This window comes from Oryctolagus cuniculus, chromosome 6, assembly GCF_051225735.1.
Source record: "Oryctolagus cuniculus isolate XC-2025 breed Fujian yellow rabbit chromosome 6, ASM5122573v1, whole genome shotgun sequence".
Taxonomy (NCBI): Eukaryota; Metazoa; Chordata; class Mammalia; order Lagomorpha; family Leporidae; genus Oryctolagus; species Oryctolagus cuniculus.
Window position 1 is genome coordinate 70574255 of NC_142872.1, and position 24845 is coordinate 70599099.

The 24845-nt window shown below is 42.2% G+C and overlaps 1 non-coding gene across 7 annotated transcripts in view; it reads right to left on the reverse strand.

The window, feature by feature from the left end:
• Positions 1-344: 344 nt before the first annotated feature.
• Positions 345-24845, reverse strand: part of LOC138850066 (uncharacterized) — a 102170-nt gene continuing 77669 nt past the window's right edge. For 5 of the 7 annotated variants that reach the window (XR_016235608.1, XR_016235604.1, XR_016235606.1 and 2 more), the window contains one exon: positions 23984-24311. This is a non-coding gene — a transcript (uncharacterized LOC138850066). Of the gene's footprint in view, positions 416-9890; positions 11057-16981; positions 24312-24845 lie in introns of those variants that run through there. The other 2 variants (XR_016235607.1, XR_011389458.2) reach the window with 2 other exon arrangements.

A 24845-nucleotide genomic window follows, 5' to 3' on the forward strand; every position in this document is an offset into this window, starting at 1 on the left:
GGATCACTGAGTCCTAAAGCTTGGAGAAGACCTGGAAGGCAGTGGAGCTGACTAAGGACTGCACAGGATTCTTGGACTAGGTGGGCAAACATTCAGCACCATGGCCACACACGATGCTTGTGTGAACAGGGAGTTTCCCAACACCCAGTTGCCAAGGGGCTGAGATTTCTTTGAGAGTGGGATGGGGGTCAGTCACTGAGTGGGAGATCACGAGGCCAAAAGCCAGGGGCGTTCCTCCCTTCAGGATGTGGTTCTGGGCACACCGTGGTCATCTCGTGCCCCAACACGTGGGTACTCCTGGGCCCCTCGCTCACTCCACACCAGCATTAGCCACATTGTTGGCCTGACTCACGTGTCCATTGACGATGCCTGTGGCTTCCTCATGTGTTCTATCTGCGGACTCCAGTGTGGAGCTCTGCAAAGAGAGTGTGTGGCAGCCCAGACCGGAGGCATCAGTGTCGTGCTTGGCTGTCCCCACAGAGAATAATTCCCCCCATGAGGCATTCTGTTACTCAGGTTGGGAAAGTAAGGGCCTCTGTACCCTTGTGCAGCCAGAGAGGTCTCCAGAAGACAAGAGGAGGTCCCCCAACACCCACTTGCCCAACCAGCTGTCCACAAAATAGGGTATGAACACGCAAGACACAGGAGGCTCCAACACGTGAATCGTTTTGCTGGGCAGCAAGAGCCCCTCTTCTTCTGCCACTGTCATGGTGAAGGGAGGGGCAAAGAAGACCCAGATGGGGTCACAGGTGATCCCCTGCCAGGACGGGACTGTTCCGCTACCTGTGGCTGCCTCCTGGGCTGTTCTGTTCCCTGGGGTGGCCTTGCAGTAAGAGGCCACAGACACCCCGTGTGAGAGCGGAGCCAATGTCTCAAGCGCCAGAAAAGGCCAGAGCCTGGCAACGATTGGCAGCAACGAGAGAACATGGTCTTCTCCTGAACGTCTCCCATCAAGTGAGCCGCTAAGGACTGTTGCTATCAGAGTGTAAGTTCTATCACCAAGGAAGTGAGGTCACATCTTCAAAGTTCCATTCTGTGGAGCCTTTCCCTTAAGAAGATATGCCAAGGCCCCTCTGGGCTGCTGCCACAATATCATCCCCTTAACTGTACACAAGGAGACAAACACAGTGCCATTCCTCATCCTACTTGAATGTAGACAGGGCCCTAAGCCTGCGGACAGACAGACAGCTGGGTCCCAAACCTCCTTTTCGTATCATTTCCAAACACTCTAGCATGTTCCTTCGGGAAAACCCCTAAGAAACAAGCAAGGTATGGAGACCCATGAAAAGCCAAGGTTAGGGACCCAACAGACTCTAAACTGCATCTTGAGTCGTGGATCCTGCCCCTTTGGGAGATGTTGAGGTCACAGCTTAAAGCGCATCTTCCCCGAATACGGGTTCAGTGTCTCTGGCTATGATAGCAGCCATGTCCAAGAACTCCAGGAGAAGGTGAGAGAGCTCACCTGAAAGCCATGCCCCCAAATTGGCATCAGATCTCCCATCTGCAGCATGCAGGGCCCCAGAAACAGGCCACCTTATCGATAGAGCAAAAGACCTCACAGAAAATCACTAGGGCTGGGGGATCAAATACTGGCTAGGAAGCTTCATTGTGACCACAGAGAGTGGCATCCATTTGAAAATAGGTCTGAGCTCATTCAAATTGTCCAGCCTCTTTAGAAGAGTGCAATACTAAGGATGCCTGAGGAAATAGACTCCTTCCAGGTCTGGTTTGCTTGGTGTTTTATGAAAGAATCTCAGAGGACATGGGCGAAATCATTTTCCTCGCTAGGGAGTCAAGTGAGGGACTTGGCATTAGACTTAGCTTGTAATCCCTAGAGTTTTGGGTGAGCTGCTTTCTTTTCCATGTCCTCCAAGCAATAGGAAGAGCCCTAGTCCTCCCTGCTTCAAGTGATAAGACTGGGGAATTAAGAAAGTCATGAACGAGGCCAGGAGTCATTTGGGTTCATTTGTAAGATTTATTTATTTAATTTCAAGTCAGTGTTACAGGGAGGCAGAAGAAGACAGACAGAGATAGATAGGTAGGTAGGTACGTAGGTAGATAGATAGATAGATAGATAGATAGATAGATAGATAGATAGATAGATAATAGAGTTCTTCCATCCCTTGATTCAGTCCCTAGATGGCCGCAATGATTGGAGCTGTGCCGATGCAATTCCAGCAGCCAGGAGCCTGCTCTGGGTCTCCCAACCAGGTGCCAGAGCCCAAGCATTTGGGCCATCATCCACTGCTTTCCCTGGGCCCAGTAGAGAGCTGGATCAGGAGAGGAGCAGCCGGGACTCAGACCTGCACCCATACGGGATGCCAGCACTGCAGGAGGTGTCTTTACCTATGATGTCACCATGCCATCCATTGTGCTTTCTGTTTTCAAAGAATTCCTATGTATTTGTTTGAAAGGCAGGGACACAGAGATTTTCCATCTGCTGGTTCAGTCCCCTAAAACTTAAGTCAAATAAAGTGCCTCAGACTCCATTTGGATCAAGAACCTGTGTGGCAGGAATCCAAGGATTTGAATCATCACTTACTGTCTTTCCAGGCTGTACGTCTTTCCCAGGCCATTAGCAGGGAGCTGGATAGGCAGTGGAGCAGCCGGGCCTCAAACTGGTGCCCATATGCGATGCCATTGATGCAGGCGGGCGCTTAACCTACTACACTACAGTGCCAGCCCCTCCTAATGACTTCTTATCTCTCATTTTCTTTTGTGTATCATCTATAGGTATCTACTGACACATTGCAATGGGAATCTATAAACTATTCACACCTATAAACATTTAGTTTAGACTTCCACTTCATCCACATAGAAGCAATGTAGTTCCAAATGACTTGCTACAAAATACACATGAGATCCGTATAGTCATTGCAAGTTCTGTGATTTTACTTTATATTTCATTCCAAGTTGTAAAAGTGATTTCTATTCCATGGCGGTAGTGAAGATCCTGTATGTGTCTTTTCCTTTTCTCTTACCCTGGGGCGCTTTGCCACTTTTTGGTTGTTCTGTGTTGCTGCCATGTAGTGTCGATTTGCTTCCAGGAGAGGGCAATAGAGCATCCCTGTCAGGCAGGTCTAATGCTGATGCTGTCCCTTAACTTGTCCATAATAAGATGTCATTTTGGTTGGAAGTTTATTCCTTCAGTTATGTGAAGATAAGCTTTCACACGCTTCAGGCCTGTAAAGTTTCTTGGGAGAAACCTGATCGTCTTACCGAATTTGTAGATTCTCATGCATCGCTTTTGATAATTCTCTGGGGGAGGATTCAAAACCTAGAATTCTTGAGAAAGAAATCCTGGTCAACTCTGGTAGATGTTCTTCCACTGAAGTCACCAAAGTATCCCTTTCTACCAGTCATGCCTAGAGAGTGATTTTCTACACATCCTGTGCACCCCCACCTTGCGGTGTGCTCTAAAGGTACTGATGGCCTGCTGTGTGTTCAATACCACCTGCTGTACTTTGTTCCTACTTGCTGTGGGGACAGGACATGTCTGGTTCACAGTGGATACTGTGGGGTTTCAGCTGAAGGGGTTTTCGTGTGTTTCACTGGATCAACCTCCCTGTCTCCCTCCTCCCTGCCTGTCTCTCTGGCACTCTGCCTTTCAAACAGTAAAATAATTTGACCAGCCAATCTATAGCAGCAGAGAGGCCCTAGTTCACTGGTGGGTGCAGTCAGAAAAATTTTCCCAAAAGGCTGTATGCAAGTTTATTGAGAGCTTTAGTCCTGCCCACAACCGCCTCGGCCACCATCTAATAGTGAATCACATCACCTGCAAAGCAAGCTCGAAACCCAGTAGTAGCCAGTTTCCAGTCTCCCTTCCCCCAGCAATTGCAACTGCCAATTAGTTCTCGGTCTGTGAGTATGCTCTAGATGTTTCATAGAGCTAGCATTATAAACTATTCTCTGCTGTATCTGGAGTCCCTCAACTTGCACCATGGTTTCAAGTTTTGTCTATGCGGTAGCCCGTATCAGTACTTGTATGCTACCTCATGCTGAATTCCATCATATGACTAGACCATATTGTGTTTATTCATTCATCTACTGATGGACACTGGAGCTGTGGTTGTGTTTTGGCTAGTGTGAATCCTGTGAAGTCTTCTGGGTAAATATTTTTCAAACTTGTTTCCGGTTCTTTTAGATAGCTCGTTGAGAATGCAACTGCAGGTTCATGGTAATTTGAATAGCCTCGAGGTGGTTTGGAAGGGGTATCTATCTCATTGCAGACTTGATTTGTGATGGCCAATGACCAATAATAGTGTGTCCTTTCAATATAGCTCTTGTGCTGTTCGTCTTTGGAGAAATGTCTGTCCTTGCCCTTGGCCATTGTTGAAGTGAAGTTGTGGGTGAACATTGTGATGCTGTGTGTTAAGCCAGTTTTGGGGATGTGACTTCTCTCCTTTTGCTTGCTTTTCCTAATTTGCTCTCATACAAAGGACTTAGCAGACATCGACTGGAATAAATCATCACTCTTGTGGTGGGCATCTGGTCCAGTGATTAAAGTACCACAAGGGGCATTCATATCCCCTTTTGGAGTCCTTGTTCCTCTGTGCTTCTGATAGAAGAGCCTGCAGATGCACCTGTGAAACAGACTATGCCCCAACGGATGACAAAATGCCACACAATTCCAAGACCCAGATTGAAGTGCTGGCTCCTGGCTTTGGCTTGGTCCAGCCAGCCCTGGCTGTTGCAGGATTTGGGAAGTGAACCAGGGAATGGAAACTCTGTCTTTCCCTTGCTGTCACTCTACCTTTCTATACTAAATCAAGAAATATGAAATATGAACCCAGAAATCTTCCAAGTAAATCAGGAAAGATATTAAAAAATAAAAATACAATGAGGGTCATTCAGCTTTGGGTGAGTTTGTTTCCTTCTGTGTTCTAGAAAGAGGACCATCAGCATTTAGTCCACCTCTTAAGAACTGAGCAGACTGTCAATTTTTATCTATTTTAGAGTGTTCACTGTAGAATAATGGTTGGCTTTGATGGATTCTTCTTTCAGTTTTCTTGAGATGTGGAAACACACACAACACACACACACACAGACACACACAAGCAAAGTAACAGAGAGAGAGAGAGAGAATCTCTATCCACTAATTCACTCTCCAAATACCCACACGGTCGTGCCTGGGCCTTACTGAAACCGGGAATTGAGGCCCCTGTCAAACAGGCTTCATTTGATGTTCAGCTAATTTGCTCTCTTGCCCTTCTGCCTTCAGCCTTGCACCATGTGACAATGCAATAGTAAGACCTTCATCAGACAAAGCATGCTGATGCCCTGATGTTGGACTTCCCAGGCGCTCTAGGTGTGAGAACTATAAATTTCTGATCTTCACAGATTATCCAGTCTCAGGCATTGAGTGTTAGCAACACAAACACAGAAACCACATATGCCCCTATACTTGTGGAGTTAACTCCCAGAAGTGACAGTGCCAGTGCAAATGGCAGATCTACTGTAGAACTCTATTGCTAGATTCCCCTTTGATAGAGGTTGCATGGTTTCGCATGTTCATTACCACTCCTCGAGGAGTGTCTTCTTATTCCAATATATGCTGCCAAGTACTTGAATTGTAGCCAAATGAGAGATGTGCAGTTTTTATTTGCATTGCCCTGCACAGGAGAAAGGTGGCGCTCTTTCCATTGGAAGAAAAGCCACTTGTGTCCCTTTTCCTGTCAACTGTCCTTGTCCTTTGCCCATCTTTCTGTTGGAATGTTGGCCATTTCTCCCTCGTTTCCAAGAACAATGTGTACGTTAATTTTCTTTCATTTTGATGTAATAGGCAGACCAACTACACTTTCTTAGTCGGTATTTGTTTTTCCTTTATCTTGGTTTGCCATGCATGAATTAAGGTTTGTGTGTGGCTGAATATAACAGCCTTTTCATTTATAACTAACGCATTTTGTTTCCGAGTTGGGAAGGCCTTCACCACTCTTCCCATCTTTACATAATAAATGAACTGAGACAGAGGAAAAGGAGCTCCCATCTGCTAGTTCACTTCCCAATGCTAGAGGTGCCTTGAGATGTGCCAGACTGCAACTGGGAACTGGCAATTCCACCCAGGTCACCCAAGTGAATAGCATGGAACTTGTTATGGGAGCCGTGGTCACCATTGCTTCCCCAGAGGTATTTTAGTAAGAAACTGGAGTCAGGCTCCAGAGATGAGTATCAAAACCAGGTATTTTGATGTCTATTCTAGTGATGTTCCTGTATATAGAGTATTGTGAAGATTATGTTATTTTTCTCCATTGACTGTTAGAAACCTGGAGCACAATAAAAATGTTACTCATGCCTGGATTTATGAACTTTAGCCTTTTCACCTACTTCCAGTGTGAACTACAAATTTATGTTTTCTTTGAATGCTATTATAGTCTGGTTTGTGCCAGTAGAATCTTATTATTGTTTCATCCTAATCTGGACTAGTATATTTCCAGAAAATATGGGGATTTTCTTGTTTTCAAAAAAATTAATATTTTTCTATCACCTGTTCATTCTTTTTGTGGTATAAAGGGCTTTATTAGTTGGCATTCTTATTATATCAAAATAAAAGAAACCTAACATACACATTGTTCTTGGAAACAAGGGAGAAACAGCCAAATTACTGTTACTGGACTTCCAAAGGTTAATGAATGCACTTTTCTTTGAGGCTTACCCAAAGGTTGGTTGTTGCAGATGATAGTGTATCTTGTAGTCCTATAATTTGTGGCATACTCAGAGCTCACATGTCAGGTCCTGATATGGTAGTATATGAAGCAGCAGGGGAGTGTTACTGATGACCAAATAAGAATTACGTGGCTTACAATTGTTATGAGCAAAATTGAAGCCATAGATGGCTTAGAGTTTTAACAGCCCTTATCTTATCCTTCGTATTGTGGTATGTACTGCTGTTATGCAGAATATAAAGTTTCCTAGTATTTCTTTGTCTTTTAAAAAAGATTTATTTATTTATTTATTATTTATTTATTTATTTATTTTTCAGTCAGAGAGAGGTAGACAGAGGTATCTTCCATCTGCTGATTCATTCCCCTGGTGGCCACAACAGGCAGCACTGGGCCAGGCCAAGCTGGGAGCTAGAAGCTTCATCCAGGTCTCCCACATGGGTGGCAGGGTCCCAAATACTTAGGTCATCTGCTGTTACTTTTACCAGGCCAATTAGCAGGGAGCTGGATTGGAAGTGGCACAGCCAGGACACAGGGATGCTGGAGTTGCAGGAAGTAACTTTACCCACTATGTCACAATGCCAGTCCCTATTCCTTTGTCTTGAATATCTTATAAGACTACTGTGCTGAGCAGACAGCACAGTAGTGTACCGTACTAATGTTAGAATTGGTATGTTACAAATATGTTACAAAATCCTCACTTTATTACTGTAGTTTGATATAATTTTTTTTTTGAGTTTGTCTAAGGGTGATTTCTAAGGTTTTATGTTAGTGGAGTTTTCCCTTTGCTTCCTGTGGTCCATTATGTGTTTCTGTCTCCATTGACACTAACATCTTGAAAGGAGATGGATTAATAATTTTTAACTTTTGCATTTATATGAACTTGCATTCTTGTCTATATCTCTTTTATTGTTGACCATATATTCTATAGAGTTTTTTTTTTTTTTTTATAAATAAACATGAGTGGTAGATACTATGGTGTAATGGGTTAAATCACTCCTTGGGATACCTGTAGCCCAAATTGGAGTGTGTCTGGTATTGAGTCCTGACTCCACTTCTGATTCAGCTTCCTGCTAATGTGCACCCTGGGAGACAGAAGATAATGGCTCAAATGCTTGGGTTTCTGCCACCCATGTGGGAGACCTTCAGATCTGGGCTTCTGGCTTTGGCCTGGGCCAGCCCCAACTGTTGCAGGCCATTTGGGGGAGTGAACAGATGTAAGATCTATATCTATTGATCTATCAATATCTAATCTAGCAGCTACTTGCTCTTTTTTTCAAATAAATAAAAGCTTTCTAAAAAATCAATGAGTGTGAGATATCATGTTATTCTTTTTCTCTTAAGGTTACAACATGCTATAGGCAGTGGCAGTTGGAAATCCTTTTGTTGTACTATAGCTCTTAATTGCCTTTTGAATAGACCATTTCCTATATCCTGCTGCTGTAGTATTTCATGCCAAATGGAAATTACATTGTATGACCCATTTATCTGCCAGTCTTTGTACAGCCCTGGCTATGAAATATGTTCCCTGCTCATCTCATTCTCTTTTATTTAGGATTCCCAAGGTGGGTTTTCCAGAGCTAATGTTAATATTGTGAATGTTTGTAGATAGGCTTTTTTTTTTCTTTTTTTTTTTTTTTTTTTTTTTTGACAGGCAGAGTGGACAGTGAGAGAGAGAGACAGAGAGAAAGGTCTTCCTTTGCCGTTGGTTCACCCTCCAATGGCTGCTGTGGTCGGCGCGCTACAGCCGGCGCACCGCACTGATCCGATGGCAGGAGCCAGGTACTTATCCTGGTCTCCCATGGGGTGCAGGGCCCAAGGACTTGGGCCATCTTCCACTGCACTCCCTGGCCACAGCAGAGGGCTGGCCTGGAAGAGGGGCAACTGGGACAGAATCCGGCACCCCGACCGGGACTAGAACCCGGTGTGCCGGCGCTGCTAGGCAGAGGATTAGCCTAGTGATAGGCTTGTTTTTGTCAATGCTATTCCTATTCTTGAATTATCTATATTATATATATTATAAACACACACACACACATTTCTGTAACATATGGTTAAATGTCTATCATGTATATGTCTATTGAATTTGTGAATCTGTATTTCTCTAGGTTTGTTTTACATTGTCCAAAGTTTGTTAGTGCCCTCTTAATTTGCTGCTGTGTTATTTTCTGGTTTCTATCTTGGAACTATTTATGTAGTGAACGTGTCCCTCCCTAGATGTTCCTCTTCCTCACAAATAGTCAAAATTACCTGAGGTGGGTATTCTGCTACTGGGATTTTAAAAATGTTGTAGACAACCTCTTAAATAGTCAATGAAGCTTTTTCTTTTTAATGGTAATGAAGGGTACTGGTAGTAGTTCCAATTCTTATTTTTTCCTTTCTGGTGTAAATGGAGGTTAAGGTGTGCCTCCATGAGTCATTTGGATTTCTATCTTTAATTTAGGTATTTGCTTATCATTTATTGTTATGTTTCTTATTAATGCATCCACCTGATTTTTGCATTGCTTTTCCTCTGAGTTATCTTTCTGGTATAGTGACAAGTGTGAGAGTTACATTTTGATTTTTTCAACTACTTTATATTATCCTTCCCAATATGTTCTAGATTCCACCTCCTTTCCATTATTTTTTAAATAATTTGCCTTTCACATATGTGACCTAAAGGCTATGCTATTTTTCTGCTGTCCATGCATCTGTATACAATTTCTTTTTGTCCTTCCTTCATTGAGCATCTGTCATCACTACTGCTATTAATTTGACATTTCGGACTGATAATGCTTTATCTGTTTCTTTGAGGTGAGCTGATCAAGACAGCTGCCATCTGTTTTGTTTGTCCAGAGGTCACATCACAGAGGTTGGTCCATCTGGAAACCAGGAATTTGGCAAGACATTTGACCAGGCTGAACCCCAGGCTGATGCTTTGAGTTCCATCATGAGTTTTTCTATCCTTAGAATAAAATCTGGTAGGTCAACTTCTGTCTTGTGCATCTCTGTAAGGAGTCCTGGCTTTATGCAGGTCAAAAGTGTCATATTTTTAAGGCTTTATGCATTAGCCATATGTACAGCTCAAAAGGTGAGTATTCTCAGTGTACAGGAGCTTACTGGTCCATAAAACCACTGGTAAAAAGAATTTGCTCCCTAGCTCCTTTTTGCATAATGCCCATGTACCAATTTTTATCTATGTCAGTTGTGGCGAGCAAGTCCCATTTGTAAGAAAAGGGTTGTCTACATGAGTTACGTTCTTCCACAATGTCAAGCTTTATTAATGGGTCACATATTAACTCAGTTACAAGCTACATGGGCTTCACTGAGCACACAATGACCTCAGGTACTCCCCACTTCACTTGCTTGCCATTAGGTCAAATTGGTAAGGCACGTGCAGTCATAGCAAATGGGAAAATGTTCTCATCAATATACTACTATAACTTATCATTAATACAGCGATTAAAATTACAATCATACCATAAATTGAAGAGAAATAGGGAAAGACAGAGCAAGAGACTTGGGGTTAATGAACAAGTCCCAGGTGTAGTCCAGACACAGGTCCTCACCTTGCAAGGGAATCTTCTGGTCAGTGTCTTGCAAGGAAGTTGTAGTAGACTCATCTGTGACGTTGTCTGACAGTGAAGGTTTAGCAGTGGATTCTGTAGCAACCACTAAAGATGACACTGATTGACAAGACCACTCACAGACCATGCATGGGAGGCAGAAACTCCTCCCTTTCTGGTATTTTGGTTTGGATGGTTCTAATCACACCTTAGGTTTGATTGGTTACATCCTTGGTTCTTTGTTCTTGGATTGGTTATTCCTTATAAATTAGTTTGCCTTCTGATTGACTGTAGCTGACGTAATCCTGGCTACTTTTTGGTATACATGTTGCTTTGAAGACCCAGTTGCCTCACTTACTTTAGAGTTCTATGTTTCTCAAAATGGACTCAGTCTTACTCTCTACACTATTGTATGAGTTAATATGACTGCCCAACTTCAAGGTCACCTGCCTTATACTCCTCCTTAGGTCCCTCTCTTTTAAAATGATTCATAAGTAATATATTCACAACAGTTTTGGATTTCAGTAAACATTAAAAGAAAATGTGCCAAAATGAAGCACTTTATTATAACAATTCACCTACTACATAACATGGCTGGGTGATTCAGTAGAAACTGACTTTGTTTAAGAGCCTCCAGAATTACAGAGCTGGTGTTTTGGTCTTTGCATACCGATGAGAACAAAGGACCCTGGGAGCACCCAGTGACAGTCTCCAGAGCAAAAGTGACTGAAAAGGAACCACAAGGGGCCAGTGTTAGTGGATAAAGCTGCTGCCTGCGACACTGGCATCCCATATGGATACCGGTTCAAGTCTCGGCTGCTCCACTTCTGATCCAGCTCCCTGCTAACACACCTGGAAAAGCAATAGAAGATGGTACAAGTGTTCAGGCCCCTGCACCCATATTGGAGACCCGGAAGAAGCTCCTGGATCCTGACTTCAGCCTGGCCCAGCCCTGGCTATTGTGGTCATTTGGGGAATGAACCAGCAGATGGAAGTGTTTCTCTCTCTCTCTCTCTCTCTTTTTCCCCTCCTCCTCTGTATCTCCCTCTCTCTAAAATGGTGTCTTTCAAATAAATAAATCTTAAAAAAAAAACCAACTCAATCCTTCCTAAAACTAACTTGACCTGCTTATCATTAAAAGTAATTAAAAAATGCAAAAAGTATTGCAAACATATATATGTATATATTCATACACACAGTCCTTCCTAGTAAATGAAAAAAACAATTTCTTACATCAACTATTCAAAACCATAAAAAGTCAGGCTAGAAAGCGTTTCATCACAAAATGCAATATGCATTCTACATTAAATGTTGATAATGATGATGTACATGATACATGATATCGAATATGATGATGTTATTGCCATACATTTCAAATCTTTAATATGAAGTTTAAAGTACCATATTTGTGTAAGCAGATAAATCACACACAAAACCCCATTTAAATAAAATATTCTGTAGGTTTAAGAGCAAACAACAGGGCTGGGGATTTGACTCAGCAGTTACCTATGTTGCTCATATCCCATATTGGAGTACCTGGTTGGAAGTGCTGGCTCTGCTCCTGATTCCAGCTTCCTGATGATGATGCCACTTATACGGGAGACCTGTATCAAGTCTCTGACTCACAGTATCAGCCTGATCATTGTTATTATGGGCCTTTGGGCAGTGAAACACAGATGGAAGCTCTCTTACTTTCTCTCAGTCTCTCCCAGTCTCTCTGCCTCTCAAATAAAACACTCAGTTTAAGAAAAGAAGCAATATTGGCAGATCATTACCTCTCCTTTGTTAAGTGACACTCAGACCACTCTGAAAGGCTCTCTCTGGTCCTGGGTTTTACAATGCTACTGACCCCTGTTTACAGAGATCTTATTACTAAAGGATTTTGGAATTCTCTCCATTCTGATTCTTTGTCTCTCTGAATAGAAACCATACATGATGTTTGTGATCTGAGATTAGGCCCTAGGTTCTCACTAAGCAAATGAAAAAGAAGATAAAGAGAATAATAAAGAGAAAATAAAGTGGCAAGTCACTTCCAATTCTGAAGTTTCACACAGAGTCAAGAAAAGTTTACTAAACATCAAGTCTTTGACTCTTCTCTTTTCAGCTACAGATACTATCTGGATCAATGTTTTTGGTCCTCTACTTTCCATCTTTTCGAACACACTCAGAGCATCTTTGCTTGAATTAATTAATACCTTTGCTCCTAAGACTCATATCATTGTACAGAAACAGGTTGGGTGTAAAAATTAAACAGATTAGAGCTTAAATCATGTCTTGGCCGCTTACTATCTGTGGCCCTTGGTTATAACTTTATACTCTGAGCCTTAGTTTTTATTACCTAAAATGATAATATAGGCCTATGTGCATGGAAGTCCCTGAGGTTGATACATAGGAAGGGATGCAAAATGAATAGCTGAATGAGTTCCTCCTTCCTCCAGGATGTTTTCTTCTCAACAGGGCTTACAGAATTAATCTCTTAACAGTGGACTTTAAGTGACAAATGCTAGCATGTGTACACGATCCTTATCACAGGGGTAATGTCTTCAATTCTTTCTCATCACTCACTACTCACTGTCTACATGTAGCTCTTTCATACTCTCTGGGATGGTTTACTGCTTTGCTGGTTTCCCCATGTCCACAAAACCCTTTCAGTAAGCAAACGTGTTCTTGAGTATGTACCTCCTGAAAAGCAGTATGGTATGGGGAAATTAAAATTAGTTGAAAATTATGGCCATAACTGCAAAACAGCATTTTAAGGAAAACAAGTTACATGTTAAGTACATAACTTTTCCTCAGCAGTCTTGACTATTGGGGGAAAAGGCCCAGAAGAGTTAATGGGGGGAGGGGGGTCTCAAATAGAACATGTGTATATCTCTAAAACTAGAATTCACAGCTTACCTTCCTGTGGGACACTGGTAATCCCTCCAGGAATCAATTACCAATTCATGACAATTATTCTCAGAAGACTAAGCTTTGCAGTTATGGTGTTCACATTACTCTCCCTTTTGAAAAAAATGCACAAGACTGTGGTTTAAATGAAGGGCAGTAAGCTACTTCAAAGGAATCATTGTATTAAGTTTAATATACCTTTCATTTTTGAAACATAGGCCTGAAATGGTTCTCCTCCAGGAAGTACAGTATAGAAACAGAGTCTTGTATTAAATTTTCTCCAGCTTTAAAAATCTTCCATACAGTGGTCCTTTAAATTATATTTATAATTATACAGATAAAACAAAAGTTGAAGAATGTAAGAATTTCTTTTGTAGGTAATATTTCCATTTGTCTTTTCCACATTTACAAAGGATAGCCTGCTGCCTTTATGATTCTTTTTAGATCATATATTACTAAAAGAACATAATATTTGGTGAATATATAGAATTGGTTTTATTGTGTTTTGCCAATTAAATTAGAGTTCCAAGAACAGAGAACTTGCTCACAACCTAATGCTTCTGAGTACCTAAATACTTAATTAGACTTGGGTAATAACAGTTGTCCAGAGCAGCCTTCTTCCTGATACTTTTACTAATGTAGACTGCCTTTAGAGATTCAGGTGTTTTTGTTTTTGTTTTTTCTCAGAGCTACTTCTGTGTCTGCAGTTTTTCAGAATAATCAAGTCAAAGTATACTAAAGAAGTATACTTTTGGGTAGCATATTCTAGTCTCTTGCAATCATATTTTTGGTGTGCTGTGTACATAGTCCCTACAGTGGCAATAACAGAAAATCTAAAGTGTACTTTTCTGTTCATCCTGAAACTCTGTGGTATTTGAGACAAAATAGCAGAAGACAAGCTGGGTCATCTGCGAAAGGAGTCACAGAGTGACAGTTCCAGTTGCCAAGTCGTGGGAGGGAACACCATGGATGTCTTCAGTGAGTAACTTTTCAGATTGCCATTTCCAATGTTCTTACTTGTTACGTGAGGATTTCTCCTCTTTCTATGCATTAAGCTTTGTAAACAAGACAGTGGCCTCGATGGAAGTCACATGATAGCATCACAGTAAATGCTCTCACCAATAAGGGTTTTAACAGGTCTACATTGAGGATACTATGGCCAGCCTATTCCTGGAGCTAAGCAACACCAAAGGGACTTTTACTCCAACCAACACCTTGCATCCCAATGAAACTGCCCTGGATTTTAGGGTGGTGACTAAGGGAGAGAGGACAGCAATGGGAAAGTCAGGTGCCAGGAATTCAGTGTGGGTACAGGAATACTATGTGGGTGCAGGAATCCAATAACCTGCAGCCTCCAATGGTATGCACTGCAGGAAGCTGGAATCAGGAGTAGACCTGGGATTAAAACTCAGGCACTCTCACTTGAGATGCAAGCAGGCACAAGCTGCTTCAAAACCACTGCACCAAACTCTCATCCTCCAAACTCACTTTTACCAAGGGGAAAGAGGCTGAATGAAGGAGTAGCCAGAAGAGCAAAGCCAAGACCCAGGGAAGGCAGTCACAGCTGCTAAGAATCATGCATGTGTGTGTTTGTATATATGTGTGCAGTGGAGAGGACAAGTAAGTCTCCAGGCTCACTTGGCTTGGGGGATGCTGCTACCCACAGTCCTGACTCCCACCCTCATTGGCCATGGATTTAGAACAACAGAAGCCCTGGGCCACTAGGTCCCATGCCCCAGTTCTATTCTAAGGCACACTTCCCATCGTTGACCAGGAGTTGTATCCTTGCCAGACCTCTCAAATTTCTCAAACCTGCTCTTACTACCTCTTGCCTACTGCTCTGCCTGCTGTTTCCCTTCTGTGCCCCCTATTCCCAAGGCCTGCCTGACCTCAGAAATTCCTCCCTAGGAAGAGCCTGCCCTGAATAAAGGAAAACCCAATGGGGAATCTAACTTCATTTACCACCTCCCCAACTCAGAGGATGTAGCTGGCATGAGGACACTAGTTAAGGACACCACAGCCCAGCAGAGTATCAGACAAGAAGGGAATCCCAACACCTTGAATTGGGCTAACTGTGGCAAGGCAGGAGGTGCAGCTTTGCCCCTGCATGTTGCCATGGGAGTTCATGAGTTGGTGGCCGAGGAGGGAGTACAGAGGGGGAACTGGAGTGGCCCTAATGCTTGGAGCAAAAAGCATTACTGCTGCCTGAACTTTTTTCAGAAATGTAAATGTGTTCTCTGTGGTGAGGGAGAAAAGGGGAGGGGAGAAGTCTGAGTAGATGAGGAGGGGTGGTAACAAGAAGGAGAACTGCATATTTTACAGCTCACTGACCATTTGGCAATCCATTAAGAGGAGGGTTTGGAAATGTGACTCTTTTGTAAAGCACTTTCTAGAACTGGGGTTTCTAATTTACCTCTCATTAGCTATTTGGGTGGCCAGTGAGGTATAAGGTCAGCAGGAAAAGCAGACAGCCAAGATCCTTGGCACACATGGACAGATGCCCTGTTACAGGCAGATTGCCTGGAGAGGACAGGCAACTACATGCAGAGCCTTCTGCCTTCTAATCCTGTGCATGTTTACTTGGATGGCACTGGATGGATTCATCAAAAAGATATATATTTTTTTCTGTGGTATAAGAAATGAGTCCAAAGTTGACTGCTTCATAGTGACCACTGCCCCTCAGTGACATCAGCTGAGTGATCCACCAGGAACTGCCTTGCACCCAGCTCTCCATGTCCCCTCCCCAGTCATGTACTAACCTAGCAGCTATTAGTCAGGCTTGTCTTCCCTGTGTCCACCCTACACTGCCTTGTCCCCCCAGTCATCTGCACACCAGCAGATTGCACTACTAGAGGAGGCATGGACATGTGAGGGTGCTTGTTGTGAGGACTAAGAAAGACTGATTTCCCATCGTACTCAGGAGTTGCTCATGATGGGGTGGTCCCATGGCATGTGCACTGCAGGGCAAAGAGTATACTTTACTGTCATAGCAAGAAGCTCCAGTGCTCAAAGTCTGAGAGGTGATCTTTGTCCAGGATGGGATGGAAGGGAGGCTTAGTCAAGGAGCTGAGGGCTGAACTCTGCTATGTGAGCAAGACTTCCTGAGGTGGAGGGAGACAGGTGGGCATTCCAGGCAAAGGTAAGTGTACACAGGCCTAGCAGCGAAGGATGGCTTATCATGCACGGGGGACTCCATCCCAGGAGCTAGGAAGGTGTGCTGCTGCATTTTATTAACAAGGAGATAGTTACCCAAGTTCCCTGCTGGGAATGGGGTTATGAGCCTGACTCCCACAAGAGGAAACAGGTTTGGGAGATTGGGTGCTTGCCAGACCTTTGAATGGGGGAGTAGGAGGTGACTACTGTAGGACTCTGGGGGAGGAATCACATGGGCTAGTTGAACGTTCTGGGACATAAGTTGTGGAAAGATCTGAGGTGGGGACGCTCAGAGATGGTGAGCTCAGTTACTAGGAGGACCCAACATGACACCCCCTCAGGCCAGCAATAGGCTGGAGGCTTCTACCCTGTAGAAGCTCTGGGGAATCTGAGGCCCCTTCATCCATATGACTGGTGACTTCTGTGCCCATACTCACAAAGCTTATTGCTTTGGAGACACGACTTGCTCATCAGGAAAATGGACAATGAAAGACCCTCAGTGACTCATACACTGCTTATTCCACCCTTCCTGGCCCACTATATGTTCCCATCCCGCAGTTTCAAGGCACCTTTGCTTCCAGTGGCTGTGGCATCTATGGGCTGACTTCATCCCTCATGACCACCTGCCTGTGCTCAGCAATGTCAATGTTGGAGGCTCCAGGTATGGTGAAATCAAGCTGCAGTCTGAAGACTCTCACACTCAAGGTGCAAATGCACAAAAAACATTTTACCCACCTGGAAAATCCCATGTGCTGGGTCTTCCTCAATCACTTGGATTGCCATATTTTACCATGTCTCATAGGACTCCAGGCTATGCCCTTTCTGCTCCCAGTATCACTGTTTATCAGTAGTCAGTCAGTAGGAGGAGACAGACATGCTGTACTCTTCAGTTTCTGGATCCATGGTGCCTTGTCCTGGCAAGAAACTTGTTCAGTATATGGTTGTATTGGCAGGTCCTGTTAGCCAATATGGTTAACAGGACACTGGCAGTCATATGGGATACTGACTCAGCAGTTTGCTCTCATGGCTTCTTTGCTGGTAATGGCTGTCATCATGGGGGAGAGATTTGTCATTCTCTGTATTCTGAAAATCAGGGCAAGAGCTGGAAGGCCATTCTTCTATGACAAAGTGATCTCTATACAAACCCCCCAAGGGCATACTTGATGGCATCAGACTTGGATCTGGTGATCAAGCAGTGGGACCTGGGGGCTAGTAAGTATAAAAGGCAGTACAAAGGTCACATGGATGAGTGCTCCTGTCTGTCCATGCATGTGAATGAGGAATAATGAATCCTGGTGGCACTGCACAGGACTGCTACATGAGAATCTGGAGCTTCCAAAATACCCACCTGCTCAGTATTGCTTCTCCTCCAAGGTCAACATCTTCAGTGTGGCCTTCTCTTCTTGGCTTCAGGGGCTGAGGGTGCTAGGATTGTTTATGGCCAGCCAATGCAAGCTTAATACTGTTTCTACTATAGCTTAGTCCTCCAGGGTGCAATGTATAGGAAGACAGATTTGACTTTTGAGGGAGTAAAGAATGACTTCTTTCTGCTTCTAATGAGAGCATTTTAAGCGACATGTGTAAACACGTCCCATTCTTCTGGCTGCTGGGGGCAAGTACTAAGTGTTTTCTGTGAAAATAATACTTCAGCAAACTTGCATCACATAAATTCAGTGCTCTGAGAGCTTAGAAATCCTTTTCATGAAAGCATTTATTAAAAAAAAAAAGAGGTATTTCTTTTTCTTCTTAAATCCCATAGAAGAGTCCCTTCCTCCTTTTTTTTTTTTTTAATTTTTATTTTTTTTGACAGGCAGAGTGGACAGTGAGAGAGACAGACAGAGAGAAAGGTCTTCCTTTGCCGTTGGTTCACCCTCCAATGGCCGCTGCGGCCAGCGTGCTGCGGCTGGCGCACCGCGCTAATCCGAAGCCAGGAGCCAGGTGCTTCTCCTGGTCTCCCATGCGGGTGCAGGGCCCAAGCACTTGGGCCATCCTCTACTGCACTCCTGGGCCATACCAGAGAGATGGCCTGGAAGAGGGGCAACCGGGATGGAATCTGGCACCCCGACCGGGACTAGAACCCGGTGTGCTGGCACCACATGTGGAGGATTAGCCTATTGAGCCGTGGCGCTGGCCTTGTTTATTTTTTTTAACAAAACTTTTTTCAGGCCCTACAGGCTGAAGATTAGCAAAAACTAAAATAATTACACTTCTTTCATAAAATGTCCTCTGGACAAACCCAATGATGAGGCTAGCAACACTGTTTTAGTAGTCTGGGAATAGCTGGGTCCTAGGAATATGTTCATTCATACTTGAGATAGCCACCTGAAGCAGGAAGAGGAAGTCATTTCTCTAAGTTTGTACAGAAAGAGTTAAGGATAGAGTTTGGAATTATAAACCTAACTGTCTCTAACTCAGCATCAACAGCAATAATCTGAGATTTTACTATTTTATGCATACACTTTGGAAGGGAAGATATTTTGATTTTAAAAGTTTAAATTATTTTCATTTTATTTCAAAGGCAGAGAGACAGAAAGCAAGGAGAGACATAAATAAAAAGATCTTTCGATATTCTGAGCCAGGCCAAAGCCAAAAGCCTGCAGTTCAATCCAAGTCTCCCATGTGCACCGCAGAGACCCAAGTACTCAAGTCACCACTGTTGCCCTCCGGGGTGTGTATTAGCCAGAAGCTGGGACTTGAACCCAGGCACTACAATATGAGATGCAAGAATCCCAAGTGGTATCTTAGTGACTATTCCAAACACTTGCCCCAGGAAGATCTTTTTAAATGCTAGAATTTTAAAATAGTTTTTACTTGCCTTTGTTGAGGAAACATCTAGAATCTGAATGTCAAATTTAAGGGTCCAGGGTCAAAGAAAATTGGCAAGACTTATGTTTTGTAGTAGCAGTGGTATATGAGATATTTGTATCAAGTGTTAAAGAATCTGTTCATCCACCAACCAATAAACTATGAAGAAGCAAAAATTAATAATTTTCAGAGATAATACCTAGATAAAAATAAAATTAAAATGCATTTAGAAGTTATAAGAAGGGGGATTATTTCTTTAAAATTTACAGAAACCAAATTTGTCAAAAATTAGAATACATTAAAATGAAAATTCTATTAATTAAATAACACTATTAAAGAGTGGGAGAAAACAATTTCTCACATATGACCAAATGCTATTTTAATAAGGCAGAGATCTGAATAGAAAGGTAGACAAGACCTTGAAAAAATTACTGCACACAGAAGATTTCTAAGTGTTTGACAATCACATGAAACATGCTCTATATCTTTATAAATGAGGGAAAATGCAAAACACCTCAGATAAACAAAATTAATAAATTTTTCCAATGAATTAGTGGAACAGTTGAATACTCATGAACTGATGCTGGGGTTTAGGTTGTTTTATACATTTGAGAAAACCTCCTGTGGAAGGTACATGAGACATCACCATAGGCATAAGATTTAGAGAAACGTCCACATGTATGTTTCATAGAAGGATACTCACAGTAGCATTAGTCCAAACACTTGAATCCCAGGCAGAGTAGGGCAAGAGGAGGTACATTCAGGAAGAGATAAATGGGAAGGTGTGTGGAAAGTGGTAGGGGTCAGCCATGTTCAAGGTTTTAAATGTTCCATTTAACAAATAATATAAACATTACATAAGTTTTATGTTATATGCATGTCCTATTTCATATATGTGCATTTTTAAAAAGAAATATGTACACTCTATAATATAATAAAGGCTTGCAGTACATGAGAAGACTTGAATATACATACTTTGTGTGTAAATGAGAAAACCCATCATTACAAAGATGACCATATTTCCCCCAAAATAATCTATAAATATACTATCACATTGAAATATTAATGGAAAAAGGCACCCCAAAATTATAAAATTTATCTGAAAGGTTATATACAAATACACAAGGGTACTTCAAAAAATTCATGGAGAAAATGAATTAAATTATTTTGGTGCCAGTTTTGAATCTATGCATAGATTTTTATTGTATGTATTTCTATGAACTTTTGGAAGAACCCTCCTATATTTGAAATTAGCCAAGAAAGTTACCAATTATCACAGCAATGGGAGTAACTACCATTATGTGACATTAACATACATGATATAATATTCCAATACTAGATGAAGATAGAGAAATCAGAATATGAACAAAATCCAGAAATGTATCCATATAATATAGAAATTGCTTGTATGTTATAAGTTGCATTGAAGAGCAATAGAGAATAAATCCAACTACACAGGAATAACACTAAATGTGGAAAGATTAAATTACCAATCAAAGGCAGATTTTAAGGGGGGAGTGACATCAGCAACATAGTCAAACAGGATGCTCCTGACTCACCACCCATGAATGCACCAAATATGCATCTCTTCATGTTTCAATTGTCTCTGTTATTCATATGTTGAGTACAAACAAGGCAATTCATGAAATAACCCCATGAAATGGGTAGGAAAAGCTGTCATACATGGGTATGGATACTTCTCCAGGCACTGTGCCATGTAATTAGCAAGGAAAACCCAACACTGAGCATCACCCTGAACACAGGAGGGTTTGAGTCATGCATATAGTATCCCAATTCTAAAGTTCCTCATGTCATGACTCTTAATTCATGTAGTTCTGGTGACCGATAAGATTAGGCATGCATCAGTCTCCCTTGACCAAAGAACAAAGTGGCAGCTGTATATTATCCTGAGAGTATTTACAGGATCTTCATTTCCCAGGGCCAGTGAACGGAAGGGGTAAAACTCAAAGGTGCCACTTCCTCCCCAGTAGGTATCTGCTAGCTTACTGTGACAACCGGCAACTCTGTCAGTTGAACTGATCAACAGCCTGCATCAGGAAGTGAATGGGTCAAACATTTGTCTCTGGTATCCCAAGTAGGAGCTCAGCCCCTTCCAAGACCTCTTTCGTGGATTTCCCAGTGATAACTCTAGGTCAACAATTCTCCCTGGAAGTAGTTTGTCTATGTATCAAATGCCTTAAGATGTATACCTTCCATTCAAGGGATGCCATCCTATATCGCCTAAGCTCTGGGATCAGAGATTAGTCTTCCCAGATCACAGAAAAAGGTAATTTAAAATGGATGTGCAAGCACTTCCAGGAGCTTCAATCCCAAGGAGCAGTGCAGAGAAAAGGCTAAAAAGCACAATTTCCTGTTTCTCCACAGAAGGGATTCACAGCATACTTTCAGTGCCTACTAGCTGATTCTTGAGTAGCTCTAACAGGCACCTGGAACTTCCTTCCTGGAAGGAGCTTAACTATGCATCAAATGCTGTGACTTTCATAGCTCCTTCCAAGGACGTGCCTCTGTAACCACCATCTTTGGAAGAGAAGGGACTCTGAATTCCTGTCTCCCTGCACCACAAAAAACAGAGATAAACACACAATGCGCTCACTTTCAGTTCCTATACCCCCAGGAACAATGGGTGCAATGTGACAGCAACTGCATGCATAGACAGTGCAGATCCTTCACCAGATTAGTGCAGAGTGGGAGATAAATGCCCACTTTCAGCTTCACTGAGAAGACAGAAGGAACTAGAATATATATCTAACACTCCAAGCTCACTAGTCACATCTACAGTCTCTTCTAACTTATGGTTGTGGAGTATTGACAGATTGTAGTACTCTCTAATCACTTTTGAGGCACAAAATTAGAAACAGCAGACTGGACAAATACAAATTTGAGTGATACTTTTAGAATCTCTGGATGAATAAATAGGTGAGATTCCTCTCTTTAAAAAGGACAGTCTGGAACAACATGCTCCTGAATGAACGCTGGGTCATAGAAGAAATCAAAAGAGAAATCAAAAATTTTCTGGAAGTAAATGAGGATAACAACATAACATATCAAAACTTATAGGATACAGCAAAAGCAGTAATAATAGGAAAGTTTATAGCAATAGGTGCCTACATCAAGAAATTGGAAAGGCGGGCCAGTGCCGTGGCTCAATAGGCTAATCCTCTGCCTTGTGGCGCCAGCACACTGGGTTCTAGTCCCGGTTGGGGCGCCGGATTCTGTCCCAGTTGCCCCTCTTCCAGGCCAGCTCTCTGCTGTGGCCCAGGAGAGCAGTGGAAGATGGCCCAAGTCCTTGGGCCCTGCACCCGCATGGGAGACCAGGAGAAGCCCCTGGCTCCTGCCATCAGATCAGCGTGGTGCACCAGCCGCAGCGCGCTGGCCGTGGCGGCCATTGGAGGGTGAACCAATGGCAAAGGAAGATCTTTCTCTCTGTCTCTCTCTCACTGTCCACTCTGCCTGTCAAAAAAAAAAAAAAAAGAGAAAGAAATTGGAAAGACACCAAATAAATGAGCTTTGAATGCACCTCAAGGATCTGAAAAACTTCAGCAAAAGAGTCCTGAAACTAGTAGAAGAGAAATAATTAAAATCAAGGAAGAAATCAACAGAATTGAATAAAAAAAAAACCATTACAAAAGATCAGCCAAATGAAGAGCTGCTTTTTTGAAAAAACAAAATTGACACACCATTGGTCCAACTAACTAAAAAAAAGAAGAGAAAAGACCCAAATCAATAAAAATCAGAGGTGAAAAAGGGAATGTAACAACAGATACCATAGAAATAAAAAGAGTCATCAGAAATTACTACAAAGAGTTGTATGCCAGCAATCAGGAAAATCTATCAGAAATGGATAGATTCCTGGACACAAGCTACCTACCTAAATTGAACCATGAAGACATAGAAAACCTAATCAGACCCATAACTGAGACAGAAATTGAATCAGTAATAAAGTCCCTCCCAACAAAATAAAACTCAGGACCAGATGGATTCACTGCTGAATTCTACCAGACATTTAAAGAAGAACTAACTCCAATTCTTCTCAAATGATTCAGAACAATCGAAAAAGAGGGAATCTTCCCAAATTCCTTCTGTGAAGCCAGCATCTCCTTAATCTGTAGGCCAGAAAAAGATGCATCATTGAAAGAAAATTACAGACCAATATCCCTGATGAACATAGATGCAAAAATCCTCAATAAAATTCTGGCCAATAAATGCAAAAACACATCAGAAAGATCATCCACCCAGACCAAATTGGATCTACACCTGGTATGCAGGGATGGTTCAATGTTCGCAAATCAATCAATGTGATACACCACATTAACAAACTGCAGGAGAAAAACCATATGATTATCTCAATAGATGCAGAGAAAGCATTTGATAAGATACAACACCCTTTCATGATGAAAACTCTAAACAAATTGGGTATAGAAGGAACATTCCTCAATATAATCAAAGCAATTTATGAAAAAAACATGGCCAGCATCGTACTGAATGGGGAAAAGCTGGAAGCATTTCCACTGAGATCTGGTACCAGACAGGTATGCCCACTCTTACCATTGTTATTCAATATAGTTCTGGAAGTTTTAGCCAGAGCCATTAGGCAAGAAAAAGAAATTGAAGGGATACAAATTGGGAAGGAAGAAGTCAAACAATCCCTCTTTGCAGATGATATGATTATTTATTTAGGGGATCAACAGAACTCTACTAAGAGACTATTGAAACTCATAGAAGAGTTTGGAAAAGTAGCAGGATATAAAATCAATGAACAAAATCAACAGCCTTTGTATACACAGGCAATGCCACTGCTGAGAAATAACTTCTAAGATCAATCCCATTCACAATAGCTACAAACACAATCAAATACCTTAGAATAAACTTAACCAAGAACATCAAAGATCTCTAAAATGACATTACAAAATCTTTTTTAAAAAATTTATTTTGTTTATTTGAAAGACAGAGTTACAGAGAGAGGTAGAGACAGAGAGAGAGGTCTTCCATCTGCTGGTTCACTCCCCAGATGGCTGCAATTGCTGGAGCTGTGCCAATCCAAAGCCAGGAGCCAGGAGCTTCTTCCAGGTCTCCCACACAGGTGCAGGGACCCAAGGACTTGGGCCATCTTCTACTGCTTTCCCAGGCCATAGCAGAGAGTTGGATAGGAAGAGGAACAGCCGGGGCTAGAACCGGCGCCCATATGAGATGCTGGTACTTCAGGCCTGGGCTTTAACCCACTGCGCCACAGTGCCAGCCCCTGCAATTAAAAAATCTTTAAGAAAGAAATAGAAGAGGATACCAAAAAATGAAAAATCTTCCATGCTCATGGATTGGAAGAATCAATATCATCAAAATGTCCATTCTCCCAAAAGCAATTTATAGATTCAATGCAATACCAATTAAAATACCAAAGACATTCTTCTCAGATCTGGAAAAAATGATGCTGAAATTCATATGGAGGCACAGTAGACCTCGAATAGCTAAAGCAATCTTGTACAATGAAAACAAAGCTGGAGTTTCAGGACACACTATAGGGCAGTTGTTATCAAAACAGCATGGTACTGGTACAGAAACAGATGGATAGACCAAGGGAACAGAATAGCAACACCAGAAATCAATCCAAACATCTAGAGCCAACTATATTTGATCAAGGATCTAAAACCAATTCCTGGAGCAAGGACAGTCTATTCAGTAAATGGTGCTGGGAAAACTGGATTTCCATGTGCAGAAGCATGAAGCAAGACCCCTACCTTACACCTTACACAAAAATCCACCAACATGGATTAAAAAT